The sequence below is a fragment of the Aotus nancymaae genome, unplaced genomic scaffold (genome assembly GCF_030222135.1).
Source record: "Aotus nancymaae isolate 86718 unplaced genomic scaffold, 86718_ANA_hifiasm-v0.15.2.pri h1tg000057l, whole genome shotgun sequence".
NCBI lineage: Eukaryota > Metazoa > Chordata > Mammalia > Primates > Aotidae > Aotus > Aotus nancymaae.
Window position 1 is genome coordinate 16,033,671 of NW_026988471.1, and position 20,824 is coordinate 16,054,494.

The 20,824-nt window shown below is 38.2% G+C and overlaps 1 long non-coding RNA gene across 2 annotated transcripts; it reads left to right on the plus strand.

Moving 5' to 3' along the window:
- Nucleotides 1-2,786: 2,786 nt before the first annotated feature.
- On the plus strand, nt 2,787-14,440 carry LOC105707823 (uncharacterized). 2 transcript variants are annotated; one of them, XR_001105188.2, is made up of 4 exons: nt 2,787-3,088; nt 7,452-10,275; nt 10,390-11,168; nt 14,052-14,440. It is a non-coding gene; the product is annotated as an uncharacterized LOC105707823 (long non-coding RNA). The 2 variants fall into 2 exon arrangements; XR_010337891.1 differs by lacking the exon at nt 14,052-14,440 and having other exon boundaries at nt 10,390-14,030.
- The last annotated feature ends 6,384 nt before the right edge of the window (nt 14,441-20,824 follow it).

A 20,824-nucleotide genomic window follows, 5' to 3' on the forward strand; every position in this document is an offset into this window, starting at 1 on the left:
AGGAACAAAGAAAACATTGGGATCACAGGAGTCCAAAGGATAGTTGACATTCAAATATATATGGAGATAAAGAGTTTTAAAATTCTCTGCAAAACCAATCTTAATCTTGTGTTATATAAGATGATACAAGAACAAACAAACTTGGCTTTTGAAGCAGAGAACAGAAAACAATAGAATCAGCCAGATGTTCCAATAAATTACTGAAGCCCCACAGCAGTTTTGCTTAATGCCACCCAATCACCAGCTTTAGTACAATTTAAGATCAAATTCACAGTTAGCCTGACAAACATATTTACCCAAGACCTTCTCCATTACAATTCCATTAATATCTCTGGGCTCAGAGCCATCCAGAAACATCTGGTAGGGATTATGTTTTTGCAGAGATAAACTTGCAGATGTTCAAATTATTTTTAAGAAAATTTATAAAATATTATAATAACCAAATGAAAAAAAGCAGCAAAACTGTGGTGGGGAATAATATAGAAGTATTTTGAGAAATTGGATATTTAAAATATTTAAATGTACAAAAAACAATATATTATATAGTAAAAAAAATCCATATGAAATAATAAAAGAAAATTTGATATATTTTATCCCATTTTCTTGCACTTATAGTCCCACTCCCATTCAATTTCCTTTACAACTCTTTGTATCTTTTAATAATTTTGATAGCTTTCTTCACAATTCCAAAGTATATATTCACAGCTTAATTTCTTAAGCTAATAAGCATTGTTTAAATATTGGCTTCCTATTTAAATTATAAAAATGTTCATTTATTTAATCTTGTCCTCCTCTATCAAATGTTTGATTTTATGCTATTAATTTAAATCTTCCAGTTATGATTTCACAGTTTAAAAAAAACGTACATAAACCACCATGCACAGTGGCTCACGCCTGTAATCCCAGCACTTTGGGAGGCCGAGACAGGCAGATCACCTGAGGTTGGGAGTTCGAGACTAGCCTCACCAACATGGAGAAACCCCCACTCTAATAAAAATACAAAATTAGCCAGGTGTGGTGGCACATGCCTGTAATTCCGGTTACTTGGGAGGCTGAAGCAGGAGAATTGCCTGAACCCAGGAGGCGGAGGTTGCAGTGAGCTGAGATCTCACCATTGCACTCCAGCCTGGGCAACAAGAGTGAAACTCCATCTCAAAAAAAAAAAAAAGGTAAACTTACATTTCTTCATCCATTCTCTCATTCACGATTAGTTGGCATCTAATCCTTCACCACTGCAGAAAATAAGGTAAGGAATGTCCTGTTCTTTCTCCTGGATTCACTGACCATTGTTAGCTCTAATATTATTTTCACATTCTTAAGTTTATAACATTTAAATTCTCCTTATTAGCATTGTTAAGACATTCAAGCATTATCTATAGGAGGGTAATAAAATTAAAAACAAAGCAAAGTAATTTAAAATATTGTAATATTTTTCAGCATTACATATCATCCATTCAGTAATGTGATTGATTCCTAGAGAAGAAAATGGACGGCTATTTCTAAATTCTTGCCACTTAGAGAAGAGTATTTTAGGCTTCAAGATCAAGTAAATTCTCTTTTTTCTTCACCACATCAATTCATAAAATCCATGCCATAACACAGTTCTGTTCTTTCTGTACTTAAATTATGATTTTCATGTATAGTATACTGAGACAATATTTAAATATATTATTCTACATATTGTTACTTATGATTATTTAAATTGTCCATTGATCTCTGTTTATTGAGCTTGAGATTTCTATTGCATAAGAGGGAGGGATAAACTCAGCTAAGAATAAAAGGGTGTTTTTTATATATATATATACACACACATATTTTATGTGCATATATACATATATATATATATATTTTTTACTTTGAAGATAGGCTCTTAAGTCTATTTCAAGAGAAACAGTTAGTTGTGAGACTTTTCATACACAAGATCCTTGTTTTGCTGAGAGTAGATAAAACTCATTAGTGAGTGGGATAGACGTGGTAGCTCCAAAATGGAGCCTATTGGCTCAATGTGGACTCAAAAATCCATATTCTTGCACAACACAGTGGAAGACCCAGGAATGTTGAAAGAGGCAAGAGACTGAAAGATGCATGACAATGAGAATGGGAGGGGAAAGAGTATAGACAACTAGCTGAGGGTCATGGCTCACACCTATAATCCCAGTACTTTGGAAGGCTAATACAGGCATATTACCCAAGATCAAGAGTTCGAGGCCAGCCTGGCCAACATGGCAAAACCCCAACTGTACAAAAATACAAAAATTAGCCAGGCATGGTGGCCCACTCCTGCAGTCCCAGCTACTTGGGAGCCTGAGGCAGGAGAATCACTTGAACCCAAAAGGCAGAGGTTGCAGTGAGCTAAGATCTTACCATTGTACTCCAACCTGGGCACAGAGTGATATTCTGTCTCAAAGAAAGAAAGAAAGAGTATAGACAACAGAAGCAGAAGCCACAGCAGGCCATAGTCAATAGCAGCGTGTTGTGACACATACTCAAGAGCAAATTTTACGAGTTGTGTCAGCAATAACAGAGGCTATCATTCAAAGACCAAGTAGCATGAGACATCCCAGGGGAGCCCATCAAGAATGCACTGGATATTCAGTGGAGCTGGGACAGACACTCCCTGTTTGCTACCTCCCACCACAACCAGACATCATTTGAGGGATGAGAGATACAACTGTAAACCAAAAAAAAATGTCTGAGGCGGGTCTCAATCAGTTTAGAGGTTTATTTTGCCAAGGTTCAGAATGTGTCTGGGAAAAAGAGACACAAGCTACTGGAGGATCTGTGGCCTACACTTTTTCCCAAGGAAGTTTTGAGGGTTTCAAACTTAAAGGGGGAGAAAGCAAGCAGGAGAGGAAGGAGGAAAAAAGAAGATGGAGGGTAGGGCAAAGGAGACGAACAGTGATGTTCTTTTGAGGTTTTGATTAGTGCTCACTGAATCCACAGATTGCATGTGAAAAGGAGTGGGTAGAGGAAGAGCCAACTATGTATATCTCAGGCTCTGTGAAGCTGCACCTTACATAAGAAAAGTAATCACACTGCAGAGAAAGGAGGGATGATTTCCATTCTCTTCTTGTCCATACCCAGGAAGGTAAGCTACTAATTTACGTTGTCAAAGTAAAGGAGGCTACTTGGGGAGATATGTGGCCTTCTGTCTTGTAGTTATTTGTTTAGGAGCAAAAAGAAAGACCAGGGATATTTTGTTTGTTTGTTTTGTTTTTTTGCATGACTCAGTTTCCAAGTTGGCTTAACTTTTTCTTTGGTATAGTGAGTTTGAGGTCTCAAGAGTTTCTTTTCCTTCCACACAACCATGTTTTGTTTTGCCTTTTAAAAAGTTGCATGAGGTAGTAAATTTTCTAAGATTATCTTACCTAACAATCAATCATTTTGTAAGGCATGTAGAATTTTACATTCAAAGTCTAACAGCATCAGAAAAATTAATAGCTTAATTCATACTCTCTGGAATGTGCCAAAATATCTGGTATATGATTTAGAAATTACTACCCATGCCAAGAACCGTTTGATGAAAACAAACTCAGATTTTCTATTTTAGTCTAACACATAAAGAACTCAGAAGCCATAACTCCTATTGTCACAAGAAAAAAATATGAAGAAACTAAAAATCAACTCTTCTTAGATCCATCAGAGAAATCAGAACACAGAACAAACTGGTATCCTGAAAACTAAGGATAGGTGCATACTGTAGGAGAGGAAAGATTTTCCTCTACCATCTGAGGGTTTGATAGTTGAGACCATGAACTAAACTGACTGTAGGCAGATTAACAGGAGAAAAGGTGTACAAATTTATAATGTACATGGTGGCATCACATGAAAAAAAAGAATATCGCAAAACCCAGTGAAAGCTAGAAATTTAGATACCCTCTTCACAGGGGAGAGAGGAGGGCAGATGTAGGCAACTTAGGGGAGAGTAAGTGATTTTGGGGGAAGATGAGTGAGCACTCAGATAAAGAGGTGATAGCCTATGACAAAGTCTGTCTGGGTGTGGTTTCAAACCCAGGGGAAGGGAAGTAACCTAGGTCAGATGACCGCCCTGCCTACCCCCACTATCACCCCCAAGCCTTCCCATTTCTGCTAAAAAGGAAGAAATAGCTGAGAAGCAGTTGTGATGTCTGTAAACCAAAGACATGAAAAGACATGGATGTTAAAAGCATATTACTAAATGGAAAAAAAAACAGTCTGAAAAGGCAGCATAATATATGATTTCAACTGTAAGACATTTTGGAGAAATCAAAACTATGGAGACAATAAAAAGGTCAGTAGTTGTTGGTCAGTAGTTGCCAGGGATTCGGGAGGAGGGAAGGAGGAATGAAGAACAAGTGGAGCAGGGAGGATTTTTAGGGCTGGGAAACTGTTTTACATGGTATTGTAATGATGGATACAAGACATTGGGCATTTGTCAAAACCCAGAAGTACAATAGAGAATGAACGCTAATGTAAACTATTAACTTTAGTTGATGATAATGTATCAGTATTGTTTCATTAATTATATCAAGCATACCACACTAATGCAAGATGGGAAGCTGTGCAGGAGTGGAGGGAGACAGGAGGTATATGGAACTTTCTGATCAATTTTTCTGTAAACTCTGAATCACTCTTAAAAATAAAAATTAAAAAAAAAAAACACTAAAAAACTGAGATGACATGATGTTGGAATAAGTATTGGTATATTGTGGTTCATCATTAGTCCTATGGCACCTTTGGTCTTGGAGGATGGGGTTCTTACTTTTATGGTATAGTTTTTCTGAGATTTCAAGAAATTCTGAAACTAAAAAGAAAGAGAAAGAGTCCCAAATGAAAAGTAAGCATATGAAGCCTGGTGTGGCTATATTAATATCAGACAAAGTAGACTTCAAATCAAAGAGTATTTCTGGGCATAAATAATAATATTTCATAGTGAAAAAAGAAAGAAAAAATATAATTACATATGAATATAGTAATAGAGCTAAGAATACAAGAAATCAAACTGACAGAAATAAAATATGAAGTAGACACATATACAATCAGAAGTGGACAACTTAATGAATCTGAGTCATTAGCAAAACAAGTAGGCAAATAAACTAAGTGAAAATAGAAGATTTAAACAGCATTGTCACAGGACTTGACGTAATGACATTTTTAATAGCACAATGTACAAAAAAACTATAGAACACACTTTCATGGGCACAACAAAATAGACTACATTCTAGACCATAAAGTATTACACATTTCAAAAATTAAAATCTTAGTGTATTATCTGAATATATCACTGAATGAGACATGTACAAAAATAAGATACATTAAAAACTCCAAATATTTAGAAATTAAATAACACACTTTTAAATAGCCCATGAATTAGAGAATTAGAGAAACCACAGTGAAAATAGACAATATTTTGGACTAACATGAAAATAAAAATATCAAAATTTGTGTAATGCAGGGTATAATGGAAAATTTATTAATGAAATGCTCATATTAGAAAAAAATATATAAATAATTATTTAATTTCCCATCTTAAGGAAGCTAGAGAAACGGCAATTTAAAACTAAAGAAAGAAAGACAGAATTATAAGGAGCAGTAATCAATAAAATTGAAAACATAAAAACAGTGTGTATATATATATATATATACACACAAATATAAACACACAAAGGTAAAGTTTGCTTCTGTGAAAAGATTAATAAAATATTGATATAAAAATTAATAAAATTGATAAATTGATTAGAATTAATAAAAGTGAAAATTACAAGTTATCACTACCAAGCAAAAAAGAGTGTATCATTGTAGCCACTACAGACCTTAAAAAATAAGGAGTTATTATGAATAATCTTATGCCCAATAATAAATAAATCATAAAGCAATTTGATACCTTATATAAAATAGATAAGCTAACAAATAAATAACTTGAAAAAGAAATGGAAGATATGAATAAGACTATATTTATTAGAAAGTTTGAATTTGTAATAAAAGTTTCTCCATGGTTAAGCTCTATCAAATATTTAAGGAAGAAATAATATCAACTATAGAAACTAGAAGAGGGAATGGTTATTAACTCATTTTCTGAAGACAACATAATTCTGAAATGCATAGAGTATTGTAGCAAAAACAGTAAAATAAAATTACAATCCTATACACTTTAAGAACATATATTCAAAAGTCCTTAAACCAATTTTTCTGAATAGAATCCAGCAATGTATAAAATGATAATACTTTATGATCAATGGCGTTTATCCCAGGGATGAAGAGTTGGTTTACTTTAAAAGAACAATAAATGCAAATCATCATATTTATAGAATATATTATGAAATTTGTTTATTTATAGAATAAGAATATATATTTTAATAATGTAGAAATATCATTTAGCAATTTTCACCAGGTATGCATGATAAAAAAAGCAAACTCTCCTCAAAATAGTAATAGAATGCAACATCATCACCTTGATTAAGTGAAATCAAAACAGCTTACAGGTAAATTGATAATTAGTAGTGAAATTCTAAATACTTCCCTCTCACATTCAGGAACAAGACAAGAATGTCTGCTTTCTATCTTATCCTTTGTTGCAGAATAGTCAAACAGAAAATTGGTGAAGGTGTCCATGCATTTGGGCAAGAAGGAGGTCTTTGGTGGAGTAATGAAAAGATCTTCAGCATTGTGATGGGACAGAACATGAATTTCAGTAGTTTAAATAGTAAATAGGAGGAGAATAGGTGATACTGTTATGGAAATTTCTAATAATTGAGAAGAGAAAGAAAAAGGCTGTATGTAACTAAGGGAAACAAGGAGTCAAGAGTAGAGTTTTTTTTTTAAGATGAAAAAGATACACGTATGGTTAAATATATTGCAAGAAAGCCGGAAGACAAGGAGAGAAGAGTCACAGCAAAAGAAGAGAATAATCCACATAAAGATTTGTAAGGAATGTGTATATGTGGCGGGGGGAGCGGGTATGGGAAGAAGGGTGGTGGAGAGAGAGAAAGGTAAGAGGTGGCTGAAACCCCTGTCACAGGTTAACCCTGAAGGAGGGACATCTTTTCATTGTATTCAGAAAGCATGCTTGTATGGATGATGGCCAACAGTTGAAAGCGTTCCTGCTTAGTACCCCCCTTTTTTCATATTTGTGTGTTGGCGGGGTGTGGGTATGTCTAATAAGAAATGAGGCCACCTGCTAATAATCTTAAAAGAGAAATAATGTATTAAAAGTGGGGGGTAATTTTTAAATAGACTGTTTAAAAAATGGGGAGGAGGCTAACCAGCAGTATATAAGTTTGCTGAGTTCCTAGTTCATGTTGGTTACCTGGAGTGTATGTAGCATGAAACTCCATAGAGGCAACCTTTGGTTCAGCAATGTTCCGGAACCTGAGCTAATACAAAGAAGTTGGACCACTAGACTGCTTCATAATAGTAATTTTTCTTTTTCTTTTTCTTTCTCTCTCTCTCTCTTTTTTTTTTTTTTGATGGAGTTTTGCTCTTGTTGACCAGGCTGGAGTGCACTGGCGTGACCTCGGCTCACTGCAGCCTCCACCTCCTGGGTTCAAGCCATTCTTCTGCTTCAGCCTCTGGAGTAGCTGGGATTACAGGCGCCCGCCACCACACCTGGCTAATTTTCTTGTATTTGTAGTAGAGACAGGGTGTCACCATGTTGGCCAGGCTGGTCTCAAACTGCTGACCTCACGTGATTCACCTGCCTTGGCCTCCTAAAGTGCTGGGATTATAAGCATGAGCCACCATGCCTGGCCCATAATAGTGATTTTTCAAGTCAACATGGCAGAAAATAAGAAGAAAATCTGAGGCTGTTGGCAAGAGTGATTGATGAGAAAGACCCTGTCCATCAGCTGGAAAGAAACAAAATGAGGAGGCTGAGAGATAAGGTACACAAATGGGAGTCTTCAGACTGAGGATCTCGATAAGGGTACAGAATACAGTTACTCAGTGAGTCATGGATAGGCAACAGAAAAAGAGAAGATTCTAGGTAGAGAATGGAAGATTTAAATATAAGATCTTAAAGCTGAATGGTTCCTGGGTACGGCAAAGCCTGAGAGTATGTAACTGAAGTTGGGTGGACAGAAACTGCAGTTGGGACCAATGAATTGAGGTTTGGAATGGTCATCAGAGCAGACATGGGAATAACTCTGTATAATGACTTGAGTGGAAATGGAGACGAAAAGTCAAGTATGGTGAGAGGACGAAAAGTGAAAAAAGCAAGAGGAACAATGCATCGAGGTTATTACAGGCAGGTGGAACACCTACGCAAGGCCACAGGCACCCGGGAGAAGGCAGCAAGTTTCAGACCCACAAGTGCTGCCACCTGGAGCACGGGGAAGGAGAAGGGGAGCAAAGAGAGGGAGGCTGCAGAGACCCTGGATTTTCATTTTATATAAAGGGACTTATGAAGAAGGCATTTTCTCAACAGATAAATGGACAAATAGCTACATGTTAACACACATACTTGTTTAAACCTTGGGGATTTAAGTAGCAAGTTATACAACAGCAGAATGTGAAAGGGCATTGTCATTATATTTGAATTGAAACAGTCATCAAAAATTTAAATAGTGGTTATTAAAGCTTCCAAAATTTGCTATATCCAGAAACATTCTACAACTAGAAACTTGATGAGAAGGTGACTTTAAAATGAATAAAGATGTTTGCAGCAAGAAATAAAAATAAAATTAAAAAGCTGCTGGTAGAGAGTCAGAGTTGGTCCATAATTAATATGAACATCAATCTCTTTGAATGTCAGGATGAAAGCCTATTCTTGCTGAAATAATTTAATTCACAGTCTCTTAAAATAGCATACAAGGGGAGAGAAAGAAGCATTGGCAAGGAAAAGGTTTGTAAAAACAATAGTGTCTAGTTTCTTCCCTGTTCCCTTTGGTGTGAAAAGCCCTAGAAGAGGGAAAGTGCTTTAAGGTTGGATGCTGGGTCAGCCTGTTCCTGGCCCCACCCTCTGGGAGAAGCAGGCACTGGTTTGAGCAGTTGGAATAGCCTCAGAGAACAGGAAGTTCCTTGATCAATTTATATTACAAAGGAAGTCATGTTCCAGAGGTATTTTAGCCTAAAGTGCAATCTTTCCTCATCTTGCAACCTAGAAGTGTCCCTGAAAAATGCTGACAATATGTTTCACGTAACATCAGTATGACACATTGCATAATACAGCATTGCAACTATCTTTATTGAGGGGCTGCTATGGGGCAGGCATGGGCTTTATACATGTCACTTCCTTTAGTCATTACGTCAGCCCTATGTGGAAGACATAATCCCTATTTTGGAGAGAGGAAAGCAGAGACTTGGAAAGTTTAAGTGTTGAATAATATATCTTAGAGGTAAGCTGCTGTCTCTGTGGCTGCCCACCCTATGATCTTTGCACATGTCACTCTGCCTTCTGAACAAGAGTCTCTCTAGTCAATGGCACTTCCTTAGAAAAGGTTCAGAAAGGACATGACAAATTACATCTGCTTCAGCTTACAGCAGTGCTCTTTTCAGCTCAGTGGCTTTGCAGCGAACAGGGATCAGACCCACGACCTCAGGCTAGTACAACAGAGCCCAGCAGCCTTTTACTGCCATACCTGGAAACTAATCACTGTCAGAAAACACCCTAAAGCAAAGTGGTGATATCTGTCCTTTCCTGATGCTGGGTCTCAGTCCCACAGAGACAGGGCCAATGTGTCCTGGTGATAATCTTAATTCACACATTCATTCATCCAATGTGCATTTGGTGGGCACCATCTGTGGGCTATGTGCTATCATGGGCATTCAGAATATACGAATCAATAAAGCAACGTTCCTGCAGTTGGTGAACTCACAGATCAGTGAAGCCAAAATAATGAGAAACAATTATTACAAGGCGGTATGGCGAGGGCAAAGGCAACATTACACAACTGTGGGAATGGACAAGGGAGAGATGAGAAGATGGGTGAGTATGTCCCAGTGCTCTACATGGATACTGCGGACCACAGGGGCTCATACATTCACTGTCTCCACAGACAGCTTGTGCTGCTGGAAGTGTTGCCACCTCAGAAATATCCATTTTTCAGCTATAGGTCACTCCAGGAGCAAAGGACAAATAGATTAATATTGAGGACTCACTTTCCTAAAGAGTCTAATGACTTTATAATAAAAGTGTTTCTACTAAAAATTTGACTATAATAAGACCAAAATATGCTGGCTTATTTACTGTTGGTTTCCAGAACTCAACAGATTTCTGACGATAACAGTGTTTTTATCTGAAGACACATGTCATTTAGGAGTTGCATTTGTTGTGAGCAACAGCTATCCAGGCCAATAGAGGTAAGGTGCTTTTGTGCTCATTTTTCCTCATAAAAATACAAAGTCTGGGAGTAAACTGTGGTTAGAATTCGTTTCGATTGGTTTAGATTGTCTCTCCTTGTTTTTTCCTTACAGTCTGTGTTGAGGGAGCTGTGGCTGTTCTGGATGTGACTTGTGCCCTGGGCTGGAAGAAAGGGAGGAGCAGAGGGAAGCCGGTACACACCCTCTGAGTCTGCCTTTCTCAGGTTTCCTGGAAGCTACACCCAACAACTTTTGCTTCTGTCTCAAAAACAATGGCTATGTCACTTCCCCATCTGCAAGGGATTTCGCGCATGGAGTTCTGTTAAAAAGAGAAAGAGGGAAAGACTCTAGAGGGGACAAATGTTAGTCTCAGTTGTAATCATCAACCTTTATTTTTAGAAAATGATGCTACTTGGGCATTTTAGGAAAACTTTTATAAATTACTAGGTGAATAAATTGTAAGACAGCAGGAAGAAAAACAAGTTAGTGTGTTCAGCTTTCCTACCAGTAACAAAGAAATATTTCTAGCTCCAAAACCAGACCTGCAGACAGAAAGTTATGGTAGTGCTGATTTATTTGTACCAACTGATTGAATTTATGAGTTTGCATTTATTATTTTATCCTAGCCATTGCTTAAGCACTTTATCGTGACATGCTTACATACTGGTTCATAAACTATGTATCTTCCTTTCACAAAAATGTGACATATCAAAAGAGAGAGGCTTATTTCATTTATTTTTTTCTGCTTTCAGATATTGAGTTTTAGGGAGAAAGAAAATATAGCATGAAGTAAAAATGCAATCTGATTTGAAGCTGGTATTCTTGGCCTAGCAATTCCAGCTAGCAAAGCAATTTACTGATTCAAAATAGTACTCGTCTTGAAGAGGAAGCTGGTGTGTATGTATTTATATATATGTGTCTATATCTTAAAAATATATGTATATATCATGCATATATGTACATATTTAACATCTCATTTAGTATCTCAAACACATTTTTTTCTGAAGCAGGTGCTTATAGATTTTGGGTTGTTTCAGTTGTTTGCTTTACCGTTGCCAAAGAACAAAAGCACTCCTTGGAGTGATTTCTCCCTTCCATCAGAAGGAGACCCCTCCATGTTTCATGTAGGGAAAACCTCTGAGTACTTCTTCCCATTGCGAGTGATAAATTGGTTGGCCAACTTTTTTTCAGCCGAAAACAGTGGATCAACTTAGTGTCCTTCTATTCTCTTAAGATCTCAGCAGTTCTAACACTTTAGTAATTTCTGAGGCACTACTATATTTTGGAAAAATCTTACTGAACATATTAAAATTTAGTAAATCAAATGTTTTCAGCTGAATAGCTGTATTATCTATTTATATCCATTTACCTAGCTATACATAAATGATAAGACATTTGTTTACATCTATTATGAACCAGGACCTCTGCTGGCCACTGGGGCTTCAGATAGAAACACACACCTGTGTGTCTTCAGTATGGCCCATAATGAATGGAAAACTACAATACCATGCAGTAAGTTCCGTGATCAAAGCACGGGGACTTGAAACTGTTTTTCTGAAATATAAGTTGAGTAGGGAAGGCTAAGGGGTAGTCACAATCAAATCTGGTATCTCTGTGGTACACTACTAGTAAGTGAATGCACAAATGTACTTTCTCTCTTTTTTTTTTTTTTTTTTTTTTGAGATGGAATGTCGCTCTTGTCACCCAGGCTGGAGTGCAGTGGCCCAATCTTGGCTCACTGCAACCTCCGCCTCCTGGGTTCAGGTGATTCCCCTGCCTCAACCTCTCGAATAGCTGGGATTACTGGCGCCCGCCATCATGCCCAGCTAATTTTTGTATTTTTAGTAGAGACGGGGTTTCACCATGTTGGCCAGGCTGGTTTCGAACTCCTGACCTCAAGTGATCCATCCGCCTCAGCCTCGCAAAGTGCTGGGATTACAAGTGCGAGCCACTGCGCCTGGACACTTTCTCTTTTTTGTAAGATTGTAATACTCTAGTGCAGGCATTCACTCATGTGGATGGCAATCATCATTTTTTCCTAAACTAAGCACTCTGTTGTTCATTAGTGGAATATTTATGTGAGTTACACTCATACTCTTTGTAAAAGGGTTTGGATTCTTCTGAATCCCCGGCCTGAGGTCTTCAAAAAACTGTTAAAAAATAATGCTTTTCCCCTTTTTGGCACTAGGCACCAGTTTTGTGGAAAACAATTTTTCCACAGACAGTGGTGGAGAAAGGGTGGTGAAGGCGGTTTTGAGATGATTCAGGTGCATTGCATTTACTGTGTGCTTTATTTCTATTATTATATACTCAACAAAATGTAGAATCAGTGGGAACCCTGAGCTTGTTTTCCTGCAACTAGACGATCCCATCTGGGGGTGATGGGAGACAGTGACAGATCATCATACACAACCGAGGAGCACACAACCTAGATTCCTTGCATGCAAAGTTCACAATAGAGTTTGCACTTCTAGGAGAATCTAATGCCACGGCTGATCTGATAGGAGGCAGAGCTCAGGCAGTAATGCCAGAGATGAGGAGCAACTGTAAATACAGATGAAGCTTTGCTCCCCAGCCTGCCACTCACCTCCTGCTATGCAGCCTGCTTCCTAATGGGCCTGGGAGCTGTACTGGTCTGTGGCCCCCAGGTTGGGGACCCCTGCCTTAGACCACTTAGCTATGTAACACACTGGCAATTATGTGTCAACTAAAAACATTTTTAAATGTTGTTTTGAAGAAGTATTCTTAAGAAGTCAAGCTAGCCTGCTGGTTTTAGAAAGCTGAAAGTAAAAAATTATTTTAATTTTACATACAATGATACAAGTAAAAATATTTTATTCTTCTGACTTTGGAAGTCATCAGACTCTTTATAAAGTTGTTATGTAGTGTGTGCATGTGTGAGTGTATGAGTGAGTGTCTGAGTGTGTGTGAACATGAGTACGCTTGTGTGCCTCTGTGATGTGGGCTGTGGGAAGGGCTGTTTCTGTTAATTTTTAAAATTCTTTTAAAGATATGGTATATCTGAGTTGCAAAGGCTATTGATGTTTTTCATAACTCTTATCTAGAAAATAACGGACAGTTCCTCTTTATGAAGAGACCAAACTCCAGAAGGATCTTCTAGCGTCCTTGCAGATGCTTCAGAGTTTTTTGGCTATTTGATTCCTTTTCTATTTAAAGGGAGGTAGTATCTGCAGTGGATCCAAGCACAGAGGAAGGGTGTGGGAAGAAGCAAGTTGAAACAGATGATTTGGGCAGGGTGCTCATCTGTAAAAAAGAGGCCTTAACATTTACCTCATTAAGCTATTGTGAGAATTAAAATATGTGAAGTGCTCATTCCAGTATGTAGTAAGTGTCCTGTGATTAGAAGTTATTATTATCTAGCCATTTAGAAACACCTTGTTACTTATTCTCCTCACATTAATTGAGTTGTTTAATTAAAATTAGCTGAGGCATCAAAGAACTATCCTTTCAGTATGGAAAGGCAGGGACCATTGACATAGTCCCCATTTCTACAGTGTTATTTACTAACACATCTTAAAATGTCAAGTAATTCTTTTTTTGCTCAGAATATATGTAATTCAGACAGTAATAAATTTTCAATAAATAGAAATGTCAAAATACTAAATGGATGATTTAGGACTAAATATATTGGGCAAATATTTTCAAAATATTCAATGTATTCCTTGATAAATATGTTTATTTTCTCCAGTGGAAACATTTATAAAACTTTATTTCCTGTCAAACTGTCTGAAACATATTTTTGCTTTTCTTTGCAGTAAAATAAGAGAATATTCACAAATAAGTCTAAAGAGAACCAAGCATGACCTAAATAAAGAAAAGTACAAATTACAACTGGAAGTTATAAAAGAGGACTTGAATAAATGAACAAATGTACTATATTCCTAAAAGAAAGTTAAGTATCACAAGGGTATCAATTCTCCATAGTAAATCAAAGCCCAACCAAAATATCAATAGTATTTTTCTTATTTGTTATTTTAAAAGTTGTAAAGTTCATTTACAATATATATTTTGTAAGAAATGAGGAAGGTATCATCCCCAAATATATTAACATATATTAAAATGTTGAAATGATTCCATTATAAGACTAATCTGTAGATCTTGATGGAGAAAAATACATATTCTATGAAATTCCAACTTTCTATGGAATTAGGGTAGCATCATAAATCAGTGAGAAACAGATGTATCAAATTATTGTTGTTGAGTAACAATGGGATTTAAATTAATTTTGCTTCATGTGACTCTACTTTCCAATATAAATTCTTAATAAATTGAAGAGTGAAAATTTTTTTAAATTATGGATATATCAGAAAAGATAACAAAAGAAAACAGTGGCTGGGCATGGTGGCTCACACCTGTAATCCCAGCACTTTGGGAGGCCAAAGCAGGTGGATAACTTGAGGTCAAGAGTTCGAGACCAGCCTGGCCAACATGGTGAGACCGGCCTAGCCAACATGTAAAAACACAAAAATTAGCCAGGCATGATGATGCGTGCCTGTAATCCCAGCTACTCGGGAGGATGAGACAGGAGAATCGCTTGAACCCAGGAGGCAGAGGTTACAGGGAGCCAAGATCTTGCCACTGCTCTCCAGCCTGGGAGACAGACTAATAGTTTGCCCCTCCCCCCCCACACACAAAGTATACATTTTTAAGAAAGAGAAAATCACAATTCATAATCCTGTCATAACTTGAACTCCATGTTGACTCTGTTTCCCCTACAAATCTCCTTTCATTGCTGGATGGTATTCACTTATTCACAATATTTCTCCTATAAGTGAACTTGAGTTCTTCATGCTTCTTATTTATATTCCTTTGTACATCTCCTAATGTATATCAAGAGTTCTCAGGGAAAATTCAGAAAAGGGAAAATAAAGAAAAGACAACTTTATGGGTCAGGAACAGTGTCATTTTGGTTCTGTTCTAGAGCATAGCACAGTGCTTGCACCTAATAGATTCTCAGTCGTATTTGCTGAATAAATGAATAATGGGATGAGAACAAGAATATCAGTGACAAGTCACTGGGACTTTGAAGAATCAAGAATCAGAGAGGGTACAGCTGGAAAAACATTGAGAAATCACTTGGTCACATCTTCCAATTTGCAGACAGAGAAGCTGAAGTCCAGAATTAAAAAAAAAAAAAATGACTTGCTTGAGATCGCACAGCTTGTAAATGGCAGAGGGCTAAATGAATGAAAGCTAATACATCCCTTTCATGCTTTTCTGTCTCTACTAGATGGCCCAAAATAGAGCTAAGGTTGTAATTATAGATTCATTCATTCAAAAAACACCACTTTCTCTTCATATTTTTTTAAAATTATGTAGACATTTTATAAACTAAAGCAGAGAGGAGAGCTGAGGTAAATATATTCTTTCTATACACCAGAACAAAATAGGGCAGTTTTTTCTTAACTTTCTACTATTGTTCATTGCTAATATGAAAACCAAAGGCAATTTTTTTAGCAAATGTATAATTAGTTGTTAGCAGAGTAGGACAGGAGCTCAGCTCTCCTGGATTTATATCTAATGCTCTTTCCACTATATCCTTATACTAACCAAAACATCTTTTATTAAAACACAACAGACTGGGTGCGGTGGCTCACACCTGTAATCCCAGCACTTTGGGAGGCCAAGGCGGGCAGATCATGAGGTCAGGAGATCAAGACCATTTGGCCAACACAGTGAAACCCCATCTCTACTAAAAATACAAATTTAGCTGGGCATAGTGGTGCACGCGTGTAGTCCCAGCTACTCGGGGGTGAAGCAGGAGTATAACTTGAACCTGGGAGGTGGAGGTTGCAGTGAGCCGAGATCCTGCCACTGCACTCCAGCCTGGCAACAGAGTGAGACTCTGTCTCAGAACAAAACAAAACAAAACACCAAAAAACAAAAAAACCCACAACAATACTAGGTGAAAAAAAGGACACGACTGTGTTATATTTTAAGAATAAGTGAAAAGTACTTAAGTAAACTTACTAAATTGAATACTTCAAACAGATATGTAAAACATAACATTTATGCAATCAACATTTATTTTATTCAGTATATATTTATTAATCACTTACTATATCAAGGCACAATACGAAGTGCAAGAGATATAATGAACAGATGAGGAGCCATCCCTGCACTTACAGTATTTTCTGTTTAAGGACTAAGTATCAGTGATGAAATTGAGATCGCAAAATCTGCCACTCTGGGGATTCAGCCACTTTAGAGTTAAAATGTGACCACTCATCTGAACTATTCTGGTTAATTCAAATCAACTTAGGAACTCAGATTTTAATAGAAATACGTCAAAACAATCTCTGAGAGGAAGCATATTCATGTTATTAGCTTCTGGAGCTCATTTCTCATTTTTAATTTGGACAATTCTGCACCTTAACAACTGCAAGTCCAAACCAGTCTTCCACCTCCGGAACGATGTCAGTCTCATTAAAATGTACACAAAGTTATCTCCAATGTCTGTTATCAAATACAATAAATCTGAGTATAAAAATGAGATCTTCAGGGAAGATAAAGTCGAAAGGCCTGATCACCTTGTTTTTACAGTTTCCACAGACATGTAAAGCTGCCTCACTCATCAATCAGTCCAGATGTAACAGCAATTGCTCATACGCAGTCACTAAGATCAAGGCACACGTGGGAAAGACAGCTACAAGCGAAGGTGCATATTAACTGTTCACGTTGCAACATTGTTTAGCATCACAGCAGACATGGGAGAAAAGGGGAGTTAAGAAGACAATCACCACATAGCACAAAAAGTCAAGAGGGGAAGTACGATTTTGCTTCACTTCTCTCTATTGGTTCTTTGGACTGAGCATTTTGATGGTTTTCCTGATTACAAAGCCCATCTCTTATTAGAGCAAGGAGAAAGGAGGCCAGGTGCCTACTGTTTGTGATGACAGTGCCACACTTATGTCGTGTGATAGAAGCACATCTATGTGTGTGACTGTGTCTCTGTGTGTATATGCATGTAAATGCATGTTCGTATACATGTACAATGTGCTCAAAACAAGTTCTGTGTGCTACCACAGTAACAGTTGGCTTTAATAACAGGAGCTCCTCAGACACACCTATTTGTCTCTTTCAAACTTGAAATATATGGTTCTACACCCTAATTATGATTTATTTTGCCTCCCCTCTGCTTTGGGGATCTAGAACATTGACTCCTAGAATCGGGCCGTTGTCTTCTCCCTTTTCATCTCTCTAACCAGTTTTTGCACCACCTGGAGGAGTTGCTAAGATTCTTAAGAGGAAGGGAAAATTTTTCCAGAATCTGGAGAGTGTTGAAATGAGCAAAGAAGAATGTCTGTATTTACTGAATACCTGTATTTACTGACCACAACACAGGGATGGCTTGTTGGTCCTCCCTGTGGGTTTAAAAAGCGAATTTTCTGGTTCCTCGAAGACAAACCTTGCCTTATCCATCTGAACCATCCTTCACAAGCTTCTTTCTGATACAAATACTGCCCTGAAGATATTATGGACCCTGGTTCTTCTAATTAAGAATCCCAGCATTTAACAAGGATATTCAGACTTGGCAGCATCTGCAAAGAGAACGTAAGAAAGAGTGGCAACAAATTGCTCCAAGCTGATGATAGAGAGTCAAATTATTATTTACGGAAAATCACTGAATTTTGGTTCCAGTTAAGCCTGAAACATTAAGCATTTCTCTAATGTTTCTCTCTGTGGTAGTAATTGACTACACATTATGATTTTTAATGGAAAATATGATGAAGCGTATAGCTACAGCCCCAACTCCTCAGCTTAAATTTCCTCTTCAATTGTTTATTTGCTATTTTAATACATCAGGCTTCCAAAACAAGAAAATTTCTTTTAAACAAACTTTACTCCATAAAATTTGCTAAAAATCCAAGCTAAGTGAATCATCATTCAGTGCCACTTTTCTCAGCATTTACATTTAGCTTTATACTGGTTTTGAAATGTGATTTTTGATGTTTATTGGTGTGTCTCAGCTCAATGGCTATGAACATGAAATGGCTTATGTTTTTCCAAAACCTGTTTACCAACTTTGCATGTGTCATTCTCCTTTCCTAATGGGTAATACCTCCCTTGATGTGGCATTTTGGTCTGATGCCTTGACCTTTTGGTCACTTAAAGTTATTAGGGTAGTCTTATTTGGGTACAAAATTCTGGCACACAGACTTCACTTAAAACTTAAAAGCTCATCCTTGATCAAAGCTCTTCTTTGCTCCTTTGCCAATACAGGATAGAACTCCAGCTTGCAGTGTGGTGGGGGGGCTGGGGAGGGTAGTGCGGGGTTGGTCTGCCTTCTAGACCACCTGAGATTCCTCTCCCTCTTCCAGGCAGCAGTCTCTCAGATGTTGCAGATGCTGAGAAAGGATGGTTGGACAAGACAAGGATCAGACTCCTTTTCTTACTTGATTGGACACATTATAACCCTTCTTTTAGTCATTGCTACTTCTCATGCTAATGGCCATTGATGTGCTTTGGGTGAATTTCCAGGGTGGGGGCGGCATATATGAGTGAGCTTTTCAGAGGTTCTTTCCACCACACTGCTGTAGAAGATCCTGTCCCAGTCTGTCGTCTCCCAAGAGGGAGAGGGATGGCATTGCTGAAACACTGATCAGTCCCTGGTGCTCACCTCACTTATATACACACACTCCCTATGACATCCATGGTTGCTCCATCACCTACTTTGGAGTGGAATTGCTGAAGCACTGATAAATCCTCTTAGTTTCTTTCTGATGTTCAGACCTGTCCCCACATGCCCCTAACTGCCACATCCTCAGAATATCTTTTTCATCAGGAGAGCTGCTCATTACTTTCCCTTTATGGACCAAGAAAGGGTCTACCCCTTAGCCTCTTGTTGCCAGAGCCCCCTGTCCCATCAGGTGACCATCCAGGATGAACTCATGAGTGACAGTTAAATCCAAGCTATGTTCAACAGTCTTCACTAAGCACTTAGGGAACTGGTATTTTTATCAGGACAGAGAGTGAGATGCTCACTGCATTGCTTCAACTGCCCCCACTCAGTTTCAGGATCTATCTTCTAATTCTCTTTTTGGCTATGTAGGCTGCATGGTGTGGGGGTGATAGTCAAGTTCACTGGTAAATAAGGGAAGGAAGGACAGAAAATGGCAGTGTCCATCTCAGACTCTCCACCTCATTTGGAGAGATTCTCTTGGAAGTCATCTCCTTCACCAGCTTGTAGAAAGGGGAGCACTTTTCTGCAGAAAGTAACATCCTTCAAAAGACAGAGTTTCCTTTTCCTTGTTCAGCCCCATGTTTGTTGAGAAGCTGGTATATCGCAGGGCCTGTGATGGTTGCGTTAGTTCTGGTGTCCTTCAGAAAATCTTCCAGGAAGGTAGCTGGCCCCAACTGGTGAGACCTAGGTGAGCTTAAAGTATGAGGTATTTAGCACTTGTCGTTCTCATTTTGGACCTTAACTGTGAGTCTGATAAGAAAGGAAAGAATCTTGGGCCAGGCACGGTGGCTCACGCCTGTAATAGCACTTTGGGAGACTGAGGCAGGCAGATCACAAGGTCAAGAGATCGAGACCATCCTGGCCAACGTGGTGAAACCCTGTTTCTATTAAAAATACAAATATTAGCTGGGCATGGTGGCACGTGCCTGTAGTCCCAGCTACTTGGGAGGATGAGGCAGGAGAATCATTTGAACCCAAGAGGTGGAGGTTGCAGTGAACTGAGATCGCACCACTGCACTCCAGCCTGGGTAACAGAGTGAGACTCCATCTCAACAACAACAAAAAAAAGTAAAGAATCTTAATGAATCTCACCCTGTAATTAAGTTGTAGCCTTAGAGTTCTGCTCACCTGCTGCCAAGAGGACACCTGGCTAACAGGGAAACAGAAGCATATCTGCCCCTCACTGTGTTGTTTTGACCTGACTGTCCCACTCTTTATGGGAGAGCTGGTGTTTCTCTCAGTCAAAACTAGCTTTTCCTTGGATGCTAGCTTTCTGGCTAGTGTAACCTTCCTTTGTTTTCCTGGTCCTAAAGCTGATCATTCCTCACCTAGATCCAGAGCTTCCCCAGGTGCTCACCGCACTTACATACACACACTCCCTATGGTATCCATGGTTGCTCCATCACCTACTTTGGGGTGGAATTGCTGAAGCATTGATAAATCCTCTTGATTTCTTTCCAATGTTCAACCTGTCCCCACATGGCCCTAATTGCCACTTCCTCAGAATATCTTTTTCATTAGGAGAGCTGCTCATCAATCTTCCCTTTGTGGACAAATCAAGCAGGAGCCCCGGGTCCTCCTTTCTGAGTCTTCTGATTTCCTCCTGACCCTCTCTCACATCTCCACTCCTTTCAGGATGTGATGATGAATAATTCAGAGATTTGACTGTGCTCTACCATAGGCACTGATTCTTTAAACTATTCAAGACAGCATTCGAGCAATGTGTCTCTGTCTGAATCAAAAAGCAAGCTTCAAACCTCCTGGCATCCAGGCCAAACTTTCCCTCGAATATCTGCCTCCTGACACATAAATAAATACCTTGTTAGGGAGACTGTAATGACATAG